Genomic DNA, 23,580 nt, shown 5'->3' on the forward strand with positions numbered 1-23,580 from the left:
GAAGTCTTATAAACCACTTCACATGTGAATTTGACATGTGTCTCTTGTAGTTTCTCTTGGATCATTTTATTTACCTTCAAGATTTGACTCTGTTGAATCTAAGGGATTATTATGGGTAAAATTAAAAGTGACAGAAAAGCAATTCTCTAATACATACCTAAGGAGAGGGTAACAGATTTGTTGAATGACATATTTTATGAATTCAACATAAGGAACGTGATGATAGGTGATTTTGTCAGGTCAGGATAGAGTTGGAAGTGAAACAGTATTGGGACCTGTGTAATGAACTTGTACATCCTTATGAAAGAATGCAAACAAGAATAGCTATAGTAGGTTGCATAAAACAGGTTCTAATGGAGATAACTGGAACTTATAGGCAAAACAAATTACAACAGGATTGAACCAAGTTATTCAAAAGTTGAAAGAGGGGCTGGGGACATAGCTCAGCGGCACAGCACCTGACTAGCAAGCTCAAGGTTGTGAGTTCGATTCCTGGTACCAGAAGAAAAACGACCAGAAGTTGAAAGAGCATGAGCACTTCTTGCTAAGCCCAGTTAAACTCTGGGCTCCCAAGGTGAACTCTGTCTCAACATCTCACAGCTTTATGTGCCCTGCAAGAGTTGTAGCAGCTTGGACCCCAGTGTGAGAATATCTGGGTTTGAATTTTCTTTTCCTTGTGGTCTCCACTTAATGAATAGATGAACAGAGTTGGCCAGAGGACGTCATACATCAGGGAAACAAAGATGAAATAGCAAGGCTGAGGTCGCATAGGTAGACTTGGGTAACATGGTAGAAAAGCAAGCAAGTAGCCAACATGAAATTAATGCCACTCATCATGTAAGGTATAAAAAAAGGCATCACTATTTTTATTATTGCTTACTTTTATAATCATAAAAGAATTAAATATACACTGTAGAAGGTTTGATAAGTGTGTAAGGTGTCTCAAAGAAAATAAAAGTCACCCTTAATCACATGGCTCATAGGTAATGATTTTCACACATTTGAGTGATTTCAGGAAAGTATTTCTTGTCCTCCCTATTAGTCCCTCAGTTATCTTTATATTAACATTTTTTTTAAACTATACAATACGTAGGTTTGGTTCTGCTTCTGTCTCAATACTTAGGGACATATTCTTTTTATGGATTCCATTAATGTTTTGTAAGACACTTTTAACACTTTAATTCATTGACACTGTCAGTTCATAAAATTAAAATTTAAAAAAATAAAATAATGTTATAACTTTACACACTTTTTACACACTCACAGATTTTTAGAACTTATGTTTTAATTATTACAGATTTAAATATATTTTATTTTTATATGCTTACAATATACATATGTTGATATGTAATGGGTCATTCTCTATAATCTTTTTCATTATGGAAACATTTTTTGTTTGTTTGTTTGGTTTTATTTTTTTTCCGGTACCAGGAATCGAACTCACCACCTTGCGTTTGCCAGGCAGGTGCTGTGCCACTGAGCTAAATCCCCAGCCCCATATGGAAACATTTTTGTGATGTCCACGTATCTTATTTTTCTTGAAAAATTTTAAAATGAGGATGTTTTTTACCAAATTAAACAATAACGAATTAAAAACCATCAGTAATGGTGAGGGTAGGTTCTGTATGTTGTGCCTCATTTTAAGGGGTGTACATCTAAAGTCCTGCCACCATAGACAATATCAGTAACTAATTTGAGATCATTTACTTTTGTTAAATAATATTTTCTCTATTATTTCCTTGTAATTTCTATCTATCAGGAGTAGATGTTGAATTTGATCCATGAATGCATGTTATTATTTATTTTTCCTGCAAAATAACCCTTTAATTGAATTAATCTTAGTTTTTCCTAGTCAATAGTAATACATATTTTTAAACTGTGGAAAAATATAAATGATATAAAATTAACTAAACTTAAATCCTAAAACTATATAAATCTTAAAAGAAAACATAAACCAAAACTTTACAACATTGGGCTCAGTGATAATTTTTCCATCTGACATCAAGGAAATAAAAAAAAAAACAAAAAACAAATAGAAAGACATGAAAAATTTTGATGTATGTTCATCAAAAGACTATATCAACAGAGTCAAAGAGCATCCCACAAAATGGAAGAGAATATTTGTACATTATATATCTAATTACAATTTAGTACCTGAAATACATAGAAAACTTCTGAAACTCAACAAGAAAATAGCTACCCCAATTAAAAATGGGCAAAAGAGATTAGAAATGACTAAGAAGCACATAAAAGATGCTAAATATCACTAATATTTAGGAAAATGCAAATCAAAATTATAACATGAAACCACTTGTAATCCACTAGAAAAATTACTATCATTAACCACAAAATGAATTTTAATGTGGATATGGAGCAGTGGTACCTTAGTTCATGGGCTCAGTTCTGTCCATGTTTCTGACGCTTTCAGGGTGGTATGGCCATAGACTCTCCATGAGAGTCTGGTCACAAACTGAACTGGACTAGAACTGAATCAAATTTCAAATTTCCCCATAAGGTCAACATTAAATCTAACCATTGAATTTGCTTTGGTTCTTGTTCAACTTGGCTTGTGACCAGAGTCATGCAAAGAACTGAGTTCATGAAACAAGGCACCACTATAATTAGAACTTTTGTGCCCTGTTAGTGGATATGTAACATGCTACCAAATCTATGGAAAGCAGTATGGCACTTTCTTTAAAAAATGGTCTATTTCTGGGTGAATATATCAAAGAATTACAAGCAGAGTCTCAGAGAGATTTATATACACCACATTCATAGGTGTATTATGTACAATAGCTAAAATGTGGAAGCAAACCATATATCCATTGATTATCAATGGATAGGGAAAATATGGCATAAATGTACAATGCAATATTATTCAGTCTGAAAAATGAAGAAACTTTTGACATAAATTATAATATGAATGAATTTAGGGCATTAGTGTAAATCATGTAAACTGGTCAGAGAAAGACAAATACTGTATAATTCCATTCATACCAGATGCTTAGTTCAAGTAGTCATAAATTTCATACAAGTAGAAAGTAGAATGGTTATTTCAAGGGTAAGGTGGTGGAGGGAACGAGGAGTTATTTCATAATAGGTGTAGAGTTCAGTTGTATGACATGAAAACAATTTTCAGTATGGATAGTGGTGGTGATTATCAGCAACCGAATTGTACACGTAAAATAATCATATAGGAATGTTTGCTAATTTCACCAGAATAAAAAAAACCTTGGGAAGAATCTCTTGCATTTTTTAATTACTAGTAAAGACCATCCAAAAATAAATTGAGCAAAAAATTCTCTTTAGTATTAACAAGAGTAAAATTCTTATGACTAAGTTTAACAAAAAAAATTGCAAAACTTATTTTCTGAAAAATACAGACCATCCTTGATAGAAATTAAAGGCATAAATAAAGGGAAAAACATCTCAGTTTCTTGGATCTAAATAACATTTTCAAAACGTTAACACTATCAATTGATTTATACATTCAATAAAATTATCAAAATTCTAGGTGTATTTTTCTGTAAAAATCGAGAAGTCAGTCCTACATTCATATGGAAATGCAAGAGACCAGATTAACTAAAGTTATCTGAAAAACAAACTAACAACTCAGAGAATTCACAACTTCTAATTTCAAAGTTTGCCATAAAGGTACAGTAATATAATGTAGTAATTTCATAAAGATAGGTTTGTAATTTCATAAAGGTTAATATAATTAAAAATTAAGGAATAAATGTTTACACTGAGTATTAATTGATTTTTGTCAAAGGTACCCAAACAACTATAGAAGAAAATAGTACTTTTAATAAGAGCCTTCTGAACATCTATTAAAAATTAAAACAGGCTGTAGACCAAATTAATTCAAAAAGTATCACAGATGTAAATGTAGAAACCAAAATTATAAGACTCTCATAAAATAACATGAAACCTCAGAGAATGTTTACATTCCTGGTTTTAGTAATGTAATGTCAAAAATATAAGCAATGAAGAAATTAAAATAGGCTGAATGTAATTAAAATTAAAAGCATGTGTTCTACAAATTATACAATTAAAAAAGTGTACAGGAAGCCATGAAATACAACTATATCTGAAAATAGTTTGTCTCAGTATAGAGGAATATATATATACATATATATATATATAATATAAAGGATAAAATCTTACAATTGAATTATAAAAAGAGATTGAAATAAAACAATGAATTGAATAGAAATTTATTCAAAGGAAATATGCAAATGAATGATAAATATATGAGTGCTTGAGTGCTTACTATCACTATCCATTAAGTACATGAAAATTAAAACCACAATCTTTTATAACTTCACACCTGTTAAGAGATATGGTAATATTTTAAGTACTACCTAATATAAAGCATGAACAAGAATATAGAGAAATGAAAATTGCTTGTAAGCTTACGGAAGGTGTTAAAAATGTTATTTGGAAGTAGTTTAGCATTTCTATTAAACACAGTCTTCATTGACATAGCAATTTCCACTCCTAGATATTCAATAGTAATGAAAACACACAAAAACCTGAGCATTAATGCTCCACAGACACAGAATTAATACTAGTAAAAAAATAGAAATGTCCCAATAACCATCAGTGATGAATGGATAAATATGGTGCATTCATATGATAGAATGTTATTTGGTAAAACAGGATAAAATATGGATACATGCTTGACGCCAAGGAAGTAGAAAAGCACACTAGATGAAACCAGTCATCAAAGGCTATGTATTATGTCATTCCATTTATATAAAATGCTCAGAATTGACAAGCCATAGAAAGAAAATGTAAAATATTGGTTTCAAGGAGTTTGGGGAAGGAGGAAATGAGAATTGCACTTGTATGAGTAGAAAGCTTACCTTTTTTTGAAAGATTACTTTTGATGAAATGAAAGTATTTTAAAGTGGGATTATGATAATGGTTTACAACATTTTAATATACTAAAAGCTTTAGTTTATACATTCTACATAATTTAATTTTGTGGGGTGTGTACTATGTTTATATACATATTCATAGCGTGTGAAGTTTGTGAAGAAAATTCTGGTATGTCTGGTTGTTAATGCTTTGTGTTATTTCTGCCTAATTGGCCATAAGGGATAGTATTAGACACTAGAAACATTCTGAAACTCATATTCATTAGAAGGCTGCTGTTGAGAACATCACTTAGTGCATGTAGTTTGCCTGTGTTCTATGATGAGCTGTACTGGCAGTTGCAACCCACTCTTAGTAACAATATAGTTATATTCTTAAATTCTTGATTTGAATGCATCTCAAAACATTCTTAATTATACAAAAGAAATAGAGCCTTTCTTTGGCAATTTGAAAGCTTGCATCAGAACATGTGAATCAATATTAGTAGGTGAATTATTACAGAAGGCATTAGGATATATTCGTGGCTTCATTTAATCTCATTTGTGTTTATACTTTCTTTTTCATTCCAACTTTAACTTACACAGTTTTTCATACTTCATATTTTATTTATCCTTGTAAACTGGTTTAAATCTTTCATAGAAAAGACAAAAATATAAATAAATCAAATTAAGAGTGGAAATCAAGACTGGCTCAGAGACTGTTTTGCTTCTTCCTTATATTTCTGTATTTTATGTGATTCTGTCTTTTTTAGCTATTTAAATTAAGAACTAGATAATTCTGGATATGTTCTGTTGTATTGATTTTAAAAGTTCTTCTACCATAGAGAGATATGTGAGAATTGTAATCTTGAATTCAGGTACAATTTATGTTCGCAACAGGTTAAGATTCAAGTGAATCTTCCTCCTCATGAGGTAGAACTCACGAATAAGAAATATGTGCCAGTTTCTGTCATCTAATCCCCAATATATGCAGGGAAGGTAGCTTCAGTTACTCTTAATCCAACATTATATAGTTTTTTTTAAAAAAGAATAAAAATTTTTAGAATTAAAAATGATATAGAATATCAGAATAAGGTGATAGGAAATTAACATTAAACAGCTTTTGTGTCATTTAAATAAAATTTTGTTCATGCATGTAAGACTTGTGCTTAGTGAAGGATAGTTGTACAGCAAAGATTTGCTATACGGGGAAAAAAAAGAAGTCATTTTTTTTTTTTTGGTTTTTCTCCGGTACCGGGAACCGAACTCACGACCTTGTGCTTGCCAGGCAGGCGCTTTTGCCGCTGAGCTAAATCCCCAGCCCCAAGAAGTCATTTTAATTAACGTTAGTTTTGAAAAATAACCTGAATCTGTTGTTAACATTTCCTCCCCTGCATGTGAGGATCACAGGCATCTGTGCAGATAGTTTTTGTGTGCATTTAATTTTGTCAGACTCAAACCTGATTTCTGTGCTTTATTATGCAAACAAAATAAAGGGCACATGTAGGTATGGTAAATAAGATGCACAGTAAATATTCAATGAGAATATTCTTTCAATACTGCAGCTGAAACTTACTTTGATGATTAAGGCTGAGTACTGAAGACCTCATAGTGGAATTAAATATATATTTGAAAGTGAAGATTTGTAATCATTTTGCCAAAATGTTTTTAGTCCTTTAGAGGTGTGCAGTGCTGGATAAGTAAAAAATTCACATTAAAATTATTTTTTGTGGTTGAGTGGCACCATTACCGAATAAACAATTGTAGACACTTATCCTCAACAAATATGAGCACTCTTATTGTTTTACCTTGTAAATAATAGGTCAGCAAACTATCTGAAATGAGAATGTTTTCAAAAATTACTATTATTCTTTTAGTCCATATTCAATATTCCTAGGACAAGACAAATTTACAGATATACTGTTAGAGAAGATAGTAGATGAAAAGAATTTCTGAGATCGCTTGTTTAAGTTCAGACCATGGCTGAATATGTACCTTTCTAACACGGGAGTTTCTGAGGGAGTAATTTAACTGCATGCAATCAGTGGAACTATAACAGGAATTTATATGGAAGAATGTATTAAATAACTTTATTTTGAAGAGAGGACAATTAATAATAAATTCTAAGAAAATATGATGTAGATGATGAGACAATTCAGCACTGGTTAACTATTAGGTCTTCAGAAAGGATTTCAAAAGAGAGAGAGAAAGCAAGCAATTGTGACATGGTAGAGAGGCAGTAAAAATAAAGAGAACTGGAGCAGAAACATGAATGCTTTATGACATAGAACAAATTATTTATAAAAACTCAATAGAAAGGGGATAGATGTGCCTTAGGCACTGCAAAGCAGCTGCAGCAAATGGGGAGGGTGATAAAGGGCAAAGATAAAAAGAAAAAAATAAAAGAACAAGACAGAACTTTTTAAATAATTCAATAATCATAACAAAAGATGTATTGTGAGGTCTTCATAGAATAACATAAAAAGATAAGGAAAAATGTGGCCATAGAGATTGAAATTACATACAGAAATTTCCTAGAAAGAGGTAGTTTTAACTCAAATTTGCATAAAAATGCTATTGGATTGCTAAATAATCTAGAGGGGAATTAATTCTAAGAGGTGTCATGATGAAAAAGTGGAAGAAATACACTAGTAAGGACTATAAAGTTTTTTTTCAGGCAGAGAAAGAATATGGCAATTCATTACTGACTAGGAAAACCAGCCTGATCTGATTTTAACATGTGGCAAAAAACAGAATTGGAAAGACAGCACTTAGAATAATTAGAAGAGATTTTTCTTCTTTACATTTTTTATTTTAAAGAAAATAGCACAAAAAAAGAATAGCAGAATACAAATAACACAAAGCAAGGACATTAAAAATGATACAGGGTTTCAAACCAAATGATAGAACAGTTTTTTAAAGAGAAAGCATCCTGAAAAACTCACACTACCTGCTTTTGCCTTAGTATATAGTTGTTTGTAAGAAAATAAACCATCTAAAAAAGGCGTAAACTTAAACAAATGCTTCACCAAAGAAGACATACAAATGTCAAAGAAGTATACAAAAAGATGTTCTACAACATTGCCCTCAGACAAATGCCAATTAAAACCATGACAGATACTACCACACAGATATTAAAATGCTAAAATAAAAAATATTGATAGTACTAAGTACTGATGATGACAATACAGAAACACATTTTCCATATGCTATCAGATAGAGCATAAAACAGCACTGTTACATTGGAAAAAGTTGGCAATTATTAAAATATTCAAAGCACACCCTTGAAATTATACTCTTCAACATGCATCATAGAGAAAAAATGACTTAAGTTCACAGAAAAACCTGAACATGAATGATTGCTATCGTTTAAAAATAAAAATATGTCCCCAAAATTTCAAGTATTCAGCAGTGGGGCTTTTGGAAGATGAATGGATCATGAAATGCTATATTCAGGAGTGGATCAGTCCAATGATAAGTTTATACCTGAGCATATCATCAGGAGGCGGGGTCAAGTTAGAAGAAGTGTGTCCTTTGTGCAGGTGCCTTTGGAGGGTGTATCTCCTTCTCTGAATCCTCTCCCCTCTCTCTGCTTCCTGGTTGCCATAAGGTGAGCAATTTTTCTCAGCTCTCCTATGTCCCTCCACCATGATGTTTCTGCCTTGGAAGCCAACCAAACATGGACTGAATCCTCCAAAACTGTTGGGTAAATTAAACCTTTCTTCCTTTAAGTTGTGGGTGTTGAGAATTTTGATTAAGTGTTGAGCAATCTGACTAAAACAGAAAATTAATACTGGAGAAGTGATGTCATTGCTGTGACTGTATTTGATCTAATGGTTTAGCAGCCTTTGCATCTCATTTGGAGGAGGAATTTGGAAAGGTTTTGAGAGGTGGGCTAGAGAAAAGCCCCAAAATGCTGTAACTAGAGTTTCATGGGTGAGATTCTAGCAGGAACTGAGAAGACTAGAATATTGATACGAATGCAAACAGTAAGAAGTGTAACAAGTAAATGCTTTTGAAAGACGTTGCTTTGGGAAGACAGCCCCCAGGGCACCCTCTTTATTCAGAACCAACTAAGGAAGTTCATTCATGCAGGCACTCAGAGGACTGTAGCCATGTTTCAAAAGGGTTAGGATACTACTGGATCTGACGGTAGCCCCTGACATCATGCATATGGTACTGATTTTCCAGACATGCAGATTGCAATAGCTGTGGGGTCAGGAAGGCCTCCAACCATGTTTCAAAGGAAAGGCTGAGAGGCCATGAAATCTTCCTCTGGGATAGTAATATGTGAAGGTATGAGAGGGGATCTGAAGGTGCAGTGCAGACCCCAGGAATTTAGACATACAATGCTATGAATGATCTGTTGAGGAAAGCTGCAGGCAGTGAGCAGAACTACCCTAAGTGAAAGGCTATGTGGCTGCAACCAAGATCACAGGGGTGGGGCTGCCCAAGCCCTTTGAGAGTTACATCTGGCTACAAAATGTCCTGAGTGTTGGTCATGAAACTACAGGATTTAACATTTGCCACACTGGTTTTCAAGTTTGCTTTGGTGTGATTAGTTTTTGTTCCCTATTCCTCAACTTTAGAATGGGGGTGTTTACCCTTCCCAGTGTATGTCAGAAATATTAAACCTTCTCCTTGACTTTTGCAGAATCTCACAGCTAAGAGTGTGCCTTGAGTCTAAGAAGAGATGCTGGACTTGGATTTTTAGCAATGCTGGGACTGTTCAGATTTTTGCAACTCTCCAACGTGAACTAAAGGCATTTTATATCATGAGACAGGCATAAGACATTTGGGGCCAAAGGTAGAATGTTATTGTGTAAACCTAAAATGTTTCTTCATAGTTTCATGTATTCAGAGGTGTGCTTTCAAAAGATGATTAGATTATGGGGCTGTTACTCATCAGTGGATTGATATATTGATGAGTTCATAGCTAACTGTGCTCTCAGCAGGCACAACCTTGTTGGAACAGTTGTATCACTGGAAGGGGGTGCCCTGGGTGCCCTCCCTGCTTCCTCTTCTCTCTATCTGCTCACAGCAATGCAGTGAACAGCTTTCTTCTACCATGCCTTTCCATCATGATGTTTCTGCCTGAGAGACAACTGAACATGGACTGAATATCCCAAAGCTGTGAGGCAAATTAAATCTTTCCTCCTTTAAATTGTTAGTGTCAGGTATTTTGTTTCAACAACAGGAAAGCCAACTAAATCAATGATAACTCAACTTTAGCTGTAATACTCCCAAACTAAAATCTAGACATATGTCTTGTTACATATTTGTACAATGGGCTGTTATTTAGGAAGAAAAAGCAATGAATTGTTGACGTGTTCATTATATATGTATGAATCTCCAAGGTACTATGATAAATGAAAAAAAAAACACTCTTATGTATCTGATACACAATTTAAAGGAGAAAATGTTTATTTTGGATCACAGTTTTGTAGATGTTTCAGTCAATATGAGGCTGGTTTTAAGGCAGGGCAGCATGGCAGAGGGGCACTTCACAGGAGAATTGCTTATGGCATAGAAGGCAGGAAGCCGAGAGAGATCAGTGGAGGAGCAGGGGAGACAGCCCCTTCCAGGACATGCCTGCACTGACTCACATCCAGGCTTTACCTCCCAAAAATGCATGTAGAGTTAGGATCATCAATGGACTAATGCACAGATGAGTCTAGTGCTCCCATGATTTAATCATCCCCAAAGTCCCACCTATGAGAGAATGAGAATTTGGGGGACATCTCAATGTAAACCATAACATATGGTCATATACTACATGATTCTGTCCATATAATTATTGTGAATTGACAATTGGAGTGATGAGTTCAGGCCAGTGGTTTCTAAAGGTTACGGCTGGAGGAAGAGGGTGTTGATTAAGGAGAAACAAAAATGACAGACCTGTCTGCATTTTATTAGTGACAGATCTGTATGCATTTCATTATGTGACTGGTTGCATTGATTATTCTACCCATGTGATAAAATTTCATAAACCTACACAGATACAAACACACAAAAAAACACTATATGTGGACACTGGAGAAATACAATTTATATCTATATTTGAGTTAATAATATTATATCAGTATCAGTTTACTAGTTTTGATAATATGCAGTGCTTTTGTAAGATACAGTATTATCATTGGGAAAGTCTGAATGAAGGACATAAGGAAATTTTCCATTTTTGACTTATGAATATTAAATAAATTCAAAATAAAAACTGAAGAAGAATAGATCACATGAAGACTCCCTAGCTATATGTAAGCCTGTCTAGAAGAAGCACTCTACTAACATTTAGAGAGAGAAAGAATGTCTAAATTATTGATGGATTAAGTAGTAGAAGACAGAATAATTTTCTTCTGATTCTCTGTTCAGTGAAATAAAATCCACATCATCATTTAAGAGGAACAAGGAATGAGGATGGTGTTAACAATCTGAACATAGAGGAGAAACTATGAAATACTCATTTCATGTGGTAGAAAAACTGACGGAGAAATGCAGTAGAATACTTTGAGTTGTGATTATAAAGTCAGACTGGTCATCATGATTCCACAGTTTCTTTCTTAGCCATGTTCAGCTGATGTAGCAATGCAGTAAGCAGAGAACTTAGTTTAACTAGAATCACGGTTTTTATAAGTAATAAATGTGGTTGAATAGAGGTGTAAAGGAATTGAAAATGTGAGAAGAGAGATCACTTTTATTCACCTAGGAACCCACTCATAGAAAGAAGAGGAATATATCTTACTTGAAGGACAAAAGGTTGGGGCAACTAATTACCCATAGCAATGGAATCAAAGAATTATTGCAGAGAATGCTGTTAAGAGTGTACAGTCTGGAGATGGGTACAATGGTGCTCAAAAAGTGGACAATCTAAAACAAAGATTTGAAAGTTGTTGAAAGTAAGGGAGTGAATACACTGGTAATATAGAATGTATCTGGCAAAATTTCCAGTCAAATGTTGATGCTGCATTTAATAAATAAAGTAATGAAAGTGCTAACATAGTCAAAATATGATAGGAATGGTTATGACATCAGTATTTGCCCATAAGATGGAAGAGGAGCTAATGGCACAGTCTCAAAGTAGGTGCTCATAACAAGAAATGATCTTGAGGGTGCAGAAGGGAGGAAAAGTGGTCTAGCAGTTAACATTAAAGATTAAGAAGGAAATAGAAATCATTCATTTACATATTAATTGAACAAATGCTTATTACTTGCCCAGTATATTGCCATTTCTGTTCTTGCTACTGTTAACATACTAGTGAAAAGAATTACATGTCCAGGGGACAAGGTAGAATTTATGTCAGTATCACAAGAACAAATTTAACCTCTCTATACATTTATATATGAATTAATATGTCATATATGTATGAAAATACTAAAATAAATTATATGTTTGCATCTCAGTGATAGTGGCTACATGCTTAATATTCATTATGAGTTGTAAATCTCTAGAGAAAGATTAAATTCACGGAGTTAGAGGCTCCATTTGAAAAGGGAATCAATATCCTCAAGGGATAGCCAGTTCCAGCAAGACGATGAATTGTACATTGAAGAGATTGAGGACATAGAACATTATGCTGATGACAGGCACTGAATTCCAAGGCATGCAGTGAAAAGACAATCAGAAGTGAGTAGTAGATAAAGTCTGATTGGTGGGTATAAGAACAATATCTACAATACAATGGGTGGTATTTTTGTGGTGACTCAGAAATACAAGATTGTTAGTCTGATAGAAATAATTTCAATGTTTTAGGGGAAGGAGAATGATCAGTTTTAATTTCGGGACTGAGTCCTTTGGTGGTTTGTAGCAGTAAGGATATAAACACAGATAATGAGAAGCATTATAACTCAGATAATGAAGAGATCATTTATCCTTAGAGGTATCACTGAAAGCCTGTGGACTAAGATGTTCTTATAAATGAGCTAGAAGAAATAAAAGCTTAAAAATTAACGTGTTTGTCACTAACATGTTATTTGTGTAAGAGAATTACAACTTCTCATGAATATTAAGCACACAGGCAGTATTTCAGGGTTTCAGTCATTCAAATTATTGTGATAATTTTTATATACCTATGATATATTAACTTATATATATACAAGTGCAATTTAATTTATTTTGGAGATATCAGCACTGATGTTTTTCTAAAAGTTATATTTAATTAGTCACATAACTAGAAAAATAGGCAAGAAATCAACCAATAGCAAATGCTGGAGGGGCTATGGGGTAAAAGGAACCATGCCCCACTGTTGGAAGTGTGGACTGGTACCACCTTGGAAATCAGTATGGAGATACTTTAAAAAACTAGGATTAGAGATCCCATTCCAGCCAGTTATTCCCCTTCTGGGTATCTTCCTAGAAGAATTAAGCAAGCATGGACAGCATACACCCATGTTTATTGCAACACAGTTTGTATTAGCCAAATCTTGTGAACAATCCAAATGTCCACCAGCTGAGGAGCAGATAAAAAAAGATGTAGCATTTTTATACAATGGAGTATTACTCAGCTATAAAGAAAGATAAACCCTAGGCTTTTGTAGATAAATGGATGCAATTTGAGACCATACTCATAAGTGAAATAAATCAGACACGTGTAAACATCTTATTGTCTCCCTGGTGAAAGAAAATGAAAAAGTATGTAAGTTCTAAAATGTAAAGTAGATACTATGAAATGAGAAGATATTATTCAAAAGGAAAAGGAACTAGGATGGGTGAAAGGGGAAAGGACAGTAGAGAAAAGGGAAAAAATGCAAGTCAGTTATACTATTAGTGTCTCTCAGTTCAGTCAAAAGGAAGGTTTGTGCTGATATTGATTGGAGAAAATTTTATGCCCATATCTTGTAACCTGAGTAACTACTTTAAAGATAATAACATTAATGTATTAACTATTGCTATTCTCTATAATTTTTATAAAATGTTTTATCTTTTATCCATAAAATAAAAAAAGGGAAATCAGGCACTCTCAGTGGTATTCTTTCATTACCCTTTGAGGTATGGATTAATTCTTTGATCAGAGGCAAAGTAGAGTTTGTCTAATAATTTATATGGCACAGATAACCTGAGATGCTTTTCTCTGTGATATGAGCTCCATGGGGCAAGACCTTTGACTCCCTGAGTCAGCACTGTATTCTCATCTCCAGGAATAGGACTCGGCATAGAGTGGAATGATCAACTGAGATGTAGGGCAGAGATTTTTATTACTTATGTGGTGAACACTAGGAACTGATACAAGAAAAAATCAGCAGTGCTGTCACATCTAGAATGAGAAACTCCACTAGAGGTATCACTCCCACACTGGAGGCCTTCACAGGCTTGTTAGTGACTAAAGGTCAGACCAGGGGATAATCATTCCCTGTTATTTACCTGAAGAGTAGGGTCCATTTTTTTTTTTTTTAGCCAGGACATATATTGCCAAATTCTGTTTTTAAAAAAATGTTGGACTTTTGTACAAACCCATGTCAGACTGTGTGAGATAACATTATTTAAAATGTCTATGGAGTTGCATTTCCTAGTGCATTAAGTAAGCAAATTCATCTTTATTATCGAAAGATTTTCCTATCTAACAATATAGCTTTACATAAGAAAAGATGTACTTTAATTTCTCCTAAATGTTTACTTTTGGTATTTTTATAACAAATATTTTACTTGTTTTGTTTTTATTTGATGGATTTGGACATTGAATTCATTTCAGTAGTAACTGAGTTAAATTTTAGATATTTCTTTAAATGAAAACTATTTGGAAAATACCAAAACAATGTTCAGGGAGCGTGATCATACATTAAGTGTTTGCTACTTCAAATAAATGGTTTTAAAACAAGTTGAATTTTGGACCCATAGACAATTCATAAATGAATAAAATATCACTTTCATTAGATATTTAAAATATTTAAGAAGTCAAATATTTAGTCATCATTCCAAACTTACTTTTGAGCTGAATATTTAAACTTAGTTCATTAATAATAATTAAAATATATGCATAAATCTGGGTATTCACACACCCGCATACATACACAACTGAACCTTAAATTAAAAGACATTGTGAATTTTATTTTTTACCTCATGTTGATAATGGCTATATCATTTTATTTTAACATATATTTGTAAAGACATTTATTAAAACTTTTTACTCATTAGCATTGAGAAGGTATAAGATATATCTAACATTCATACTATTTTTCATGGGAGTGAAATGGGGTATTTTATATTTTATATGGTAAAGTGGATGCTTGAATTTTGGTAATAATAGAATAATAAATTATATCAAGTTATAAAGTACCTTTGTTCACTCAGGTTGAAATATTGTTAGTTTTATTTATATTCACCCAAATTGTTTTTAATGTACAGTTTCTTTTGTACATGACAAAATGTTTGTACTCTATAAAACATAAATTAGGTAAAAATTACACTGCTAATTTATATAAAATAGGATTTATAGTATAAATGTACAGGATATATATATATATATATATATATATATACACATACAATAGTCTTATTTAGACAGGGTCTCTCTGTGAAGTTCAGATTGACCTTGAGCTCTTTGTAGCCCAGGCTGGTCTTGTACTCAAAACAATCCTCCTGCCTCAGCCTCCTGAATGCTGGGATAACAGGCATGCACCACCACACCCAGCAGGAATATATTTTAAAATACTAATAATGGGCTGAGGATTTAGCTCAGCAGCACAGGGCCTGCCTGGCAAGCGCAAGGTCATGAGTTCAATTCCCAGTACCAGAAAAAAAAAAAAATACTAATAATATTTACATCTACTTTGCTAATCCTTGAAAATTGACATAAAATATCATTCACATCAAGGTTATTGCAGTAGACATTGGTTCAAGGTGTTCTACACATACAGACAAGCTGGATCAGTTATAAGAGAACTCAATTTTTAAATCATGCTATAATTTACTAAATAAAATATAAACCTTAGCTTTAATACATTTTTCTTTATAAAATAGATATTTCTCCAATAATGCTTCTTAACTGTACTTTTAGGGATAGAAATGAAAGTGTAAAAATATTGCTATTTTTATTTTTTTATTTTTGTGCTTAATCTATGTGTTTATGATCAGTGATACTTAGATATCATTTCAAGCCTGTATTTCAAGCAGAACTTATTCATTTGAATATAAATGAAAATCCAAGAAGAGGTAATAGTTGATTTATTATCCTGCTGTAACAGGATATATTAATCATAAGAGGTCAATTTAAGTATAGAATGGAACATAATTATTCTTCAAGCATTACTTCAGCAGTCTGTTAATATATAACCTGGGTGCATTTTTAAGTTTAAGAAGGCAAAGTGGAGATCTTCATGATAAAAGACACATGCTAATGTACCAATAACACATGCTCTTGAGTCTTAAATTGTCTTACACGATTATACTTTGAAACTATTAATATTGTGCAATATGCCCTCCCATGCTAGCACAACCAATTTTGCAAATGAAGCAGAAACAAATAAAACATATTAACAGAATATTTTATTAGAAACAATTCCACTTTTATTACTTTTTTAGTAATGCTGTTCAGTAATAACGAAATTTCTCACATTTTGCAGTTAAACATGTTGCATTCCTTCCCCCAAAGAAATTAATACCATATATCATTAATGGAAGACACTGAAACAAAATCATACTATTTCATGTCTTGTGTTTCTTTTGTTTAACTGGTTCCTTTACCTACCGCCTTCCATTTCTCTTATCTCTTCCAGCCCAGGGTTTATAATTGACCAATGCATTATTACATTAAGAAGGAAGCAATGCTAGTATGCAGTAGGGAACACTCAGTTCTCTTTGAGAGAAATGTTACATGAGAAATGAGAAGGCATTCCTCATTCTACAGGTCTTCCTGAAATGTGAGTTGATGAATCCAGTTAGAGTCGCCTTTTATAAAGTGTAAAGTAATGTTCTAGTGTGTAGAGAATGAGCCATTTGCCTTTCAGGCACCTCAGAATATAAGAAGTCATTTGTTTTCTCTTTCTCTTACCAATCACAATATCTCAGAAACTCCTGAGAGCTATATCTTCACCTCTATCCATAGCACAAACAGTTCTTATTACTTCACTGACCCCATCAAGGCTCAAACTCTCTTCATCCTTTGCCTGAATTGTTTTAACAGCTTCCCAGCTGGTCTTCCTGCTTTCACCTGCTTTTACCCTCTTACCCCTCCTCTGGCATAGTCTAATTTTAAAACCGTAACCATAATCATCCTATTAAAGTGTAAAGCAGGCTGAGACTTCAGATCAGGTCCCTCCTCCAGTGGTTTCTCATTTCACTGAGCATAAACGTCAAAGTCATTAAAATAGATGGCAAGACCCTAGGCTACATATGCAAACTCGCACCTCACACCCATCTGCTAGTTTATGCCAGTTTCACTGGGCTTCTTGCTGTTTACCAATTATGTAAGGCCTACTACCAGCATGGAAAAGCTCAGAAGAGCTGGGAATATTCTCCCAGATATCTGCTTGGCCTTTACCTTACTTTATTCAGGTTACCCAAATGTCAACTTTGTAGGAAGAATTACTTCTATCTTCATGGTTAGGATTTCATGGCAATCCTTTTCAATTCCCACCATGTTTTTCTATCTCCCATGCTTTACTTTTTTCCAAAATATTTATCATTATCTGAATGAAATATATAATATTATTTTAAATTTTATTTACTTTCTTCCCCCGACATAATGATACCTACATTTGTCTATTTTGCTTCATGCCACGTCTTACTGATTAGAATAATACAAAATGTACAATGTACATATGTTGGATCTGCAGACAAATAATTCTGCAAATGCACCTACAAGGTAAATGCTATTTATAATTCATTAGCTCAACTATGACCACAAAAACTGGTTCTCATTAGCAAATATGTTCACTCTACTATAAAAGTGAAATTTTTGTTGCTTTTAATTCTTTGAATTATCATTTTGAATCAGAATTCTAATGGGACACATATGAGAATTGCTTATATTATAACCTATAATACTTAATTTTCATGCAGTCTGTTGATTTGAGGATACTAGTACTGATAAATAAGACACCATGGGCTCTGAAGTATTGTGACTAATATTAAGCATAAAAGGTGAGAAGGGGCAAAGGAATATATTGTAGAGAGTGTTAAATAGCTATTTATTATGAGCATAGAATTTTCATTAGTGTCCAATCCAAATCACTTTGAGAATTTTAGGACTTATCTTAGTTACCTTAATAATATGCAATGAGGAGGAAACATATTACCAGAACAATATTCTCAAGGCACCTTTTTTGGACCAGGGAGAGTTACATGCTGTGACAAGTAGGCTGGGGATATGCTGTCTTAAACAAAAATTAAAGTTTATTTCTTTATTTTTTAAGAATTCAGAGAATGGTGTAGACTAACGGGAGGTATGGAATAGACACAGCTTTATATCAAGCAGGTACATCATTATCTGTCATTTTTAAACGATTAGCTTCAAAGATAACTGTAGTCATTGTCATTGATATCCAATCTCATCATAAGGGAGAAAGAACACAGAAAAGATGCCTGTACTTTGACTAATCATACATAGCTATACCTCAGTAATTGAGAGACTGAAAAATATTATTTAGATAGAAAATTAGATTTTCAGTAATGTGGAGAAGCAGATTCTAGTGAATAGCTAGTAGTACTGTTATAGCCTTTTTTGATCACTAAGTATCAGTAGAATCCTTCCTTCCATATACAGAATATTCACTGATCTCTTTTTCTTAGAAAAACAAGACAACCCAATGTTTCACTGAGTTACTCCATGTTTCTTGTAGTATGTGACCTCTGAATTATATGCACAATCTGCTCTACCATGTTTAGAGTTTTCACATATGATGGGTGACCAACTAAATAAAATTCTTCTGCTCCCCACTACCACCACCACAAACACAATGTATAATAGTGAAATGTGAAAATTAAGCTGCATTATCAACTTGATTGGCTCAAAAGCTATCTAGGGGATTAATGAAGCACATTTATGGCTATGTCTGAGTGGGTCAAGGAGGAGTGACCTTGGGAACTATATCTTCTATGGCTACACCTGAAGTGTGTACAATAGTCTTTGCCTTACTTGTGAACTCTATGTCACTGGAAATCTGCCTTTTGGAGGCCAATTTGGAGCCTTGGGGAAAATTTTACAGTTTGAAGAGTCATGGGGATGTTAAGGTTAGGCTATGGTTTCCTGGTGAATGCAATTCTCTCACAAGCTTAGTAAGTTCCTGATATATTTGCTTGCAAGTAATGAGCTGCAAAAGAAGTCACAAATTAAAGGAAACATGTTCTTCAGCTGGTTTTATTTTTTTCTCTCTCGACAAATTAAAAAGGGCATCTAAAAATGTAGAAATATAAGGACAGAAGACATTTCCCTTCATTTGGGGAGGCTTTTGAAGTTATTTTTTCCTTGTTACAAACTATGAAATTCTTGCCTTTGTGACATCTTTTTAAAACATCTTTGAAAATTCTTGTATCTTTTTAAAATGTCTGGGGCAGCTACACTAAATACTGTTTTGGCTATTTCCCAACAGGCACATACTCAACTTTCCAAATATTAGAGTGACAGGATAACACAGCTACTCAGCCAAACACCCAACTACCTTGGAAGAAAAGCCGCAAGGAGTTACCAGAATACCTGACATGATATTTTATATGGCAGATGCACTGCATAGTCTATGATTGCTATGAAACTGCTACATTTTAAAATTATTTATATTCTCACTGAAGGTAGTGATTGGGTCTGATAATTTTCTTATGTCTGTAACACAGCCCAACACTGCTGTCATCTAATGAATACTTATTGATTCATGTTATGCATAAATGCCTAGAAAGAAAGACAAATTATTTTTTACAGCTGACTGAGATATTTTCTGGGTTTTCTGTCCCATTTTCATCATTGTCTAGATTGATACAGGATTAGACAGAATAATTACACTACAGTTTGAGCATAGAGAGGCCAAAAGAAACAGCTCAAAATCTCTCTTCATATACGCTCGTTGATTCACTCTTTCTTCGTGTATGCAGGTGATCCACCATGTGCCATGTACTTTTTGCTCAGGATAGAACAATTGAATGTGTGTGTGTATGTGTATGTGTGTGTGTGTGAGTGTCCAAGTGTGCATTCATGCTTTAGAACTGAGTTTTAAATAATATATTTGAAAATTTAAAACGGAGGCAGACATCTATGAACACTAACAGAAATGCATACCTATTTCTGCTTCACACACGTGATCGTTCAGATGATCATCCAATACTGCTCACTACTCACAGAATATTTGTAGAGTATGAATTCATTTAGATTAAGAATGTCATAGATGTTGTGCATAGATTTTATTAACATTCAGTAAACATGAATCTTTATGTCAATTCTTTATCTTACTGTGCCTCACAGTGTCCTAGCTTCTCAGTGAGGTGCTAACTGGATAGTCTTGCCGAGATACATCCAATTTGGAAGCAGTGGCAGAACTGGTGATAAGACATCAATTAAAGGCTACTAAAAACCGACCCAGGAACTAAAAGGAGGGTAGATGATAATGGAAGGGAATATGTTCGAACTGCTTCCTTCTCTGGTGAGTAACGTACACAAATATAACTTCTTCATCAAGAACTATGTGGCATTAAGATAAGTTTATATGACCCAGTGAAGCGTAGCTTCTATAAATACTCATCTTACCTGAGTAAACAACCTCTTTCCTTACATCACTAAGTTGGTTCAACTAACCTGTGAAGTTTTAAGGCCAGATACTAGATTTAGACATGTCTACACCATACCGTTCTGTGAGCAATTAAGAACTGGAAACTGGTGTTTTGATTACAGCTCATATCAACAGTCCCCTCACAGAAACAATTCTTTCCTTACTTGTCAATAATTTTTCACTATTTCAGCTTCAAAATTAGTACAATTTCTTTTCATTTATGATGAACATCGTATCTCTTGACACTGATGAGAAATTTTGTACTTAAAGAATTTTAGCATCAGTCAAGAGCAATTTTAATCTGTTATATCAGTATCTACTGTGTAAAAATGGGGAAACCATATTTGAATATCCGGTTCCTGGGAAAAGCTGTTAAGTCAAAGTGTTTTAAATTGTTTTAAGTAGAGCAGGGTGTATTAAGAATCAGTTTTTCAACCCTAGTTTTGTCTAAACAGTCTGAATAATTAACAGTTTTAAAGGTAAATTTTAGAATGGACTTCATTTTTCTATAAAGATCTTCCTTTAAGTCAAAGGTGATAAAAAATTAAAATTAACGACTAGTGTTAAAATTCCAGTAGATTGCCATAATAAATATTTATGAAATCTGGTCATATAATAAAGAAGCTAAATAGAATTAAGAATGAGATATGATTGTTTATTTCAGATAAAGTGTTATCTATCTGAAAATTAAAACATACCTCAAATTGTGACTATTTTAGGTAGAATTAGGTCAAAAGGTATCATGTAACCTATGCTCTCTCATTCAGAGTCTGCTAAATATTATTTAGCTGAGTTCTTTCTTTATTTTTTATTTGAAATTAGTACCTGTTGGCAGTAAATGATGATTACATTATTTATGTAATGTAATGGGGAGTGGGTACATGCACGTAACATGTTAACTCTTTTTTCATCTCCTTCCTTTTCTCCCCCCTCAGCTCCATCACTTAGTCTCCCTCTTTGCCAAAGTTCTCTCTCCATGTGTCTTATTTCCCATCTTTCTTTGCTCTTCATTTATGTTTCGGGTTTCTTCATGTAAGGGACACCATTACTTGGCTGTAGTTTTATCACTCAGATGCAGGATGCTATTTACATTCTTACCCTTGGATCTGCCAAGGTCCAGTTTGGGACAGAATCTGTCCCTGTCATTTTAACAGCAGGACTTTAAATGACAGGGGTGTTCATCTATATAACAGGATTGTTAATTATGTTAACTGAATAACTGAAAAGAGGAAAACATAACTCTAAGATTATTACGGCTAAAGCAACTTAGGAATGACCTGCAGACCGAACGACTGAGTGAATAGAAGGAACAGGGTGGAATTGTTTAGATTCACAGCCTTGGGATGGCCAGGGGGGTGGGGCGCAGAGCGCTGGCTAACTGGTAGAGCACTTGCCTAGCATGTGTGAAACCCTGAGTTCAAGTCCCAGTACTGAAAAACATTTTTTAAAACCTCGGCAGAACTTCAAAGAGAGGGACTTTGAAACTGAAAGCCCTCTGAAGAGAGAGACTTGTCTACTGGTATTGGTGCTTCTCTGCTCAGAGGAACAGCTTTGAAGAGTTGGGAAGAAAATCTGCTGAAATAGATACCTGCCTGGTAAGACTACTGTCCCTGAAGACAGCATGGTGTTGGAAAAAAACCTGCCACCTAGACTCAGCTGCTGTGATGAAAATAGACTATCGTCACTGAGAAGGAAAAGTGGGAAGAGGCTCCTTGAATGCAAGCCTACAAGACCTTCATAGGGAGAAGACAGGAAGCCCCAAGTCCCTTTTCTTATCTCCATATTTACCATCTCCATCAGGCAAAGCAATGGTATCAGTGAGGTTTGCAGAACCCGGTACAGCATTACAACAGCAGCCTTTTAAAGAAGGATGAGCTTGGTGTTGAAGAAAAGAGCTTAAAAATTGTTACATGGCCTTGAGCAATAATCCAGTTACACATATAGTTAAACATTGAATTCTAACCAGAAGAACATGTCATCTTTTGCAAGTACCTCCTTGCCTTTCCTCTGTTCTCATGTCGCTCATGATTGAAGAAAGAATGGAGACAGATTATTTAAGACACTAGTAGTACATATGACCCTAAATCAACAGTCCTTTTTCTTAAAGTAGCTCCACCTTTCCCTTACTTAAATAAATTACACTCAATCTGTAAGTTATTTGCTTAAATTTTAAGGGGTCAGAAAAAAAAAAAAACAGGCAGGGGAATATAGCTCAGTGACAGAAGCTTCTGTGTGGCAAGTGCAAAGTCCTGAGTTACATTCCCTGTACAAAAAAAAAAAAAAAATTAAGGAGTCACTATTCTTATTTTGGTTCCTGGGCATTTTTTTAGTTGTGAAAGTGATCAGAAGGTTGACAGAAAATATATAATTTCTTAGCTAAAACAGATACTTGGTAGTAGCTAAACTTACCTTTTTTATATCATAGTTAACAGTATATAATAATTACTCAAAAATATATGTGTGGCTGAAGCTTTGACACTGTAAATACAATGGATTTCTCTTTCAAGTTAAGATCAAAACTTAAACTTATAATCCACATTATGTTGTACAGAACTTTGCATGAAATGAATTACATTATTTCTTAAAATTTGTGAATTGCTAAGAAGCATTTAATTATGGAAAACACTATAATGCATCAAAAATAAAGTAAAAATTACGTAAATTTTCCCACCGTATTCATGTCTGTTAAACTAATTTGGATAGTACCATGACAGCAAGGGTAGCACTAACAGTGTAACTCTTTAAAAGAAGTACTTGTCAGTATCCTCCTTAAAACAGCTTCCTAAAGAAGCAATTCTAATCTTATTATACAGACATGATCTTGCTGTCTACATTTAGAAAGACATTATTATATCAACAAAGATTAATGGAGTTAGAAATGGATTTCACTAAGATTATTTAAGTAGCTCTCTATAATCTTATCAACTAACAGTATCTTTTAATGTTTCCCAGTGGCAGCATTGAGGGAAAAACACTTTATATACATTTAGCTGTAGTTTTGTAACTCAGATGCAGGATTCTATTTATACTCCTA

The 23,580-nt window shown here is 33.7% G+C and overlaps 1 protein-coding gene across 5 annotated transcripts in view; it reads right to left on the bottom strand.

The window, feature by feature from the left end:
• Spag16 (sperm associated antigen 16) overlaps positions 1-23,580 on the bottom strand; it is a 948,741-nt gene that overhangs the window by 413,543 nt on the left and 511,618 nt on the right. The gene's annotated exons all lie outside the window — the stretch shown is intronic.

Source organism: Chinchilla lanigera, unplaced genomic scaffold (genome assembly GCF_000276665.1).
Source record: "Chinchilla lanigera isolate Chin_1 unplaced genomic scaffold, ChiLan1.0 scaffold00056, whole genome shotgun sequence".
Lineage (NCBI taxonomy): Eukaryota > Metazoa > Chordata > Mammalia > Rodentia > Chinchillidae > Chinchilla > Chinchilla lanigera.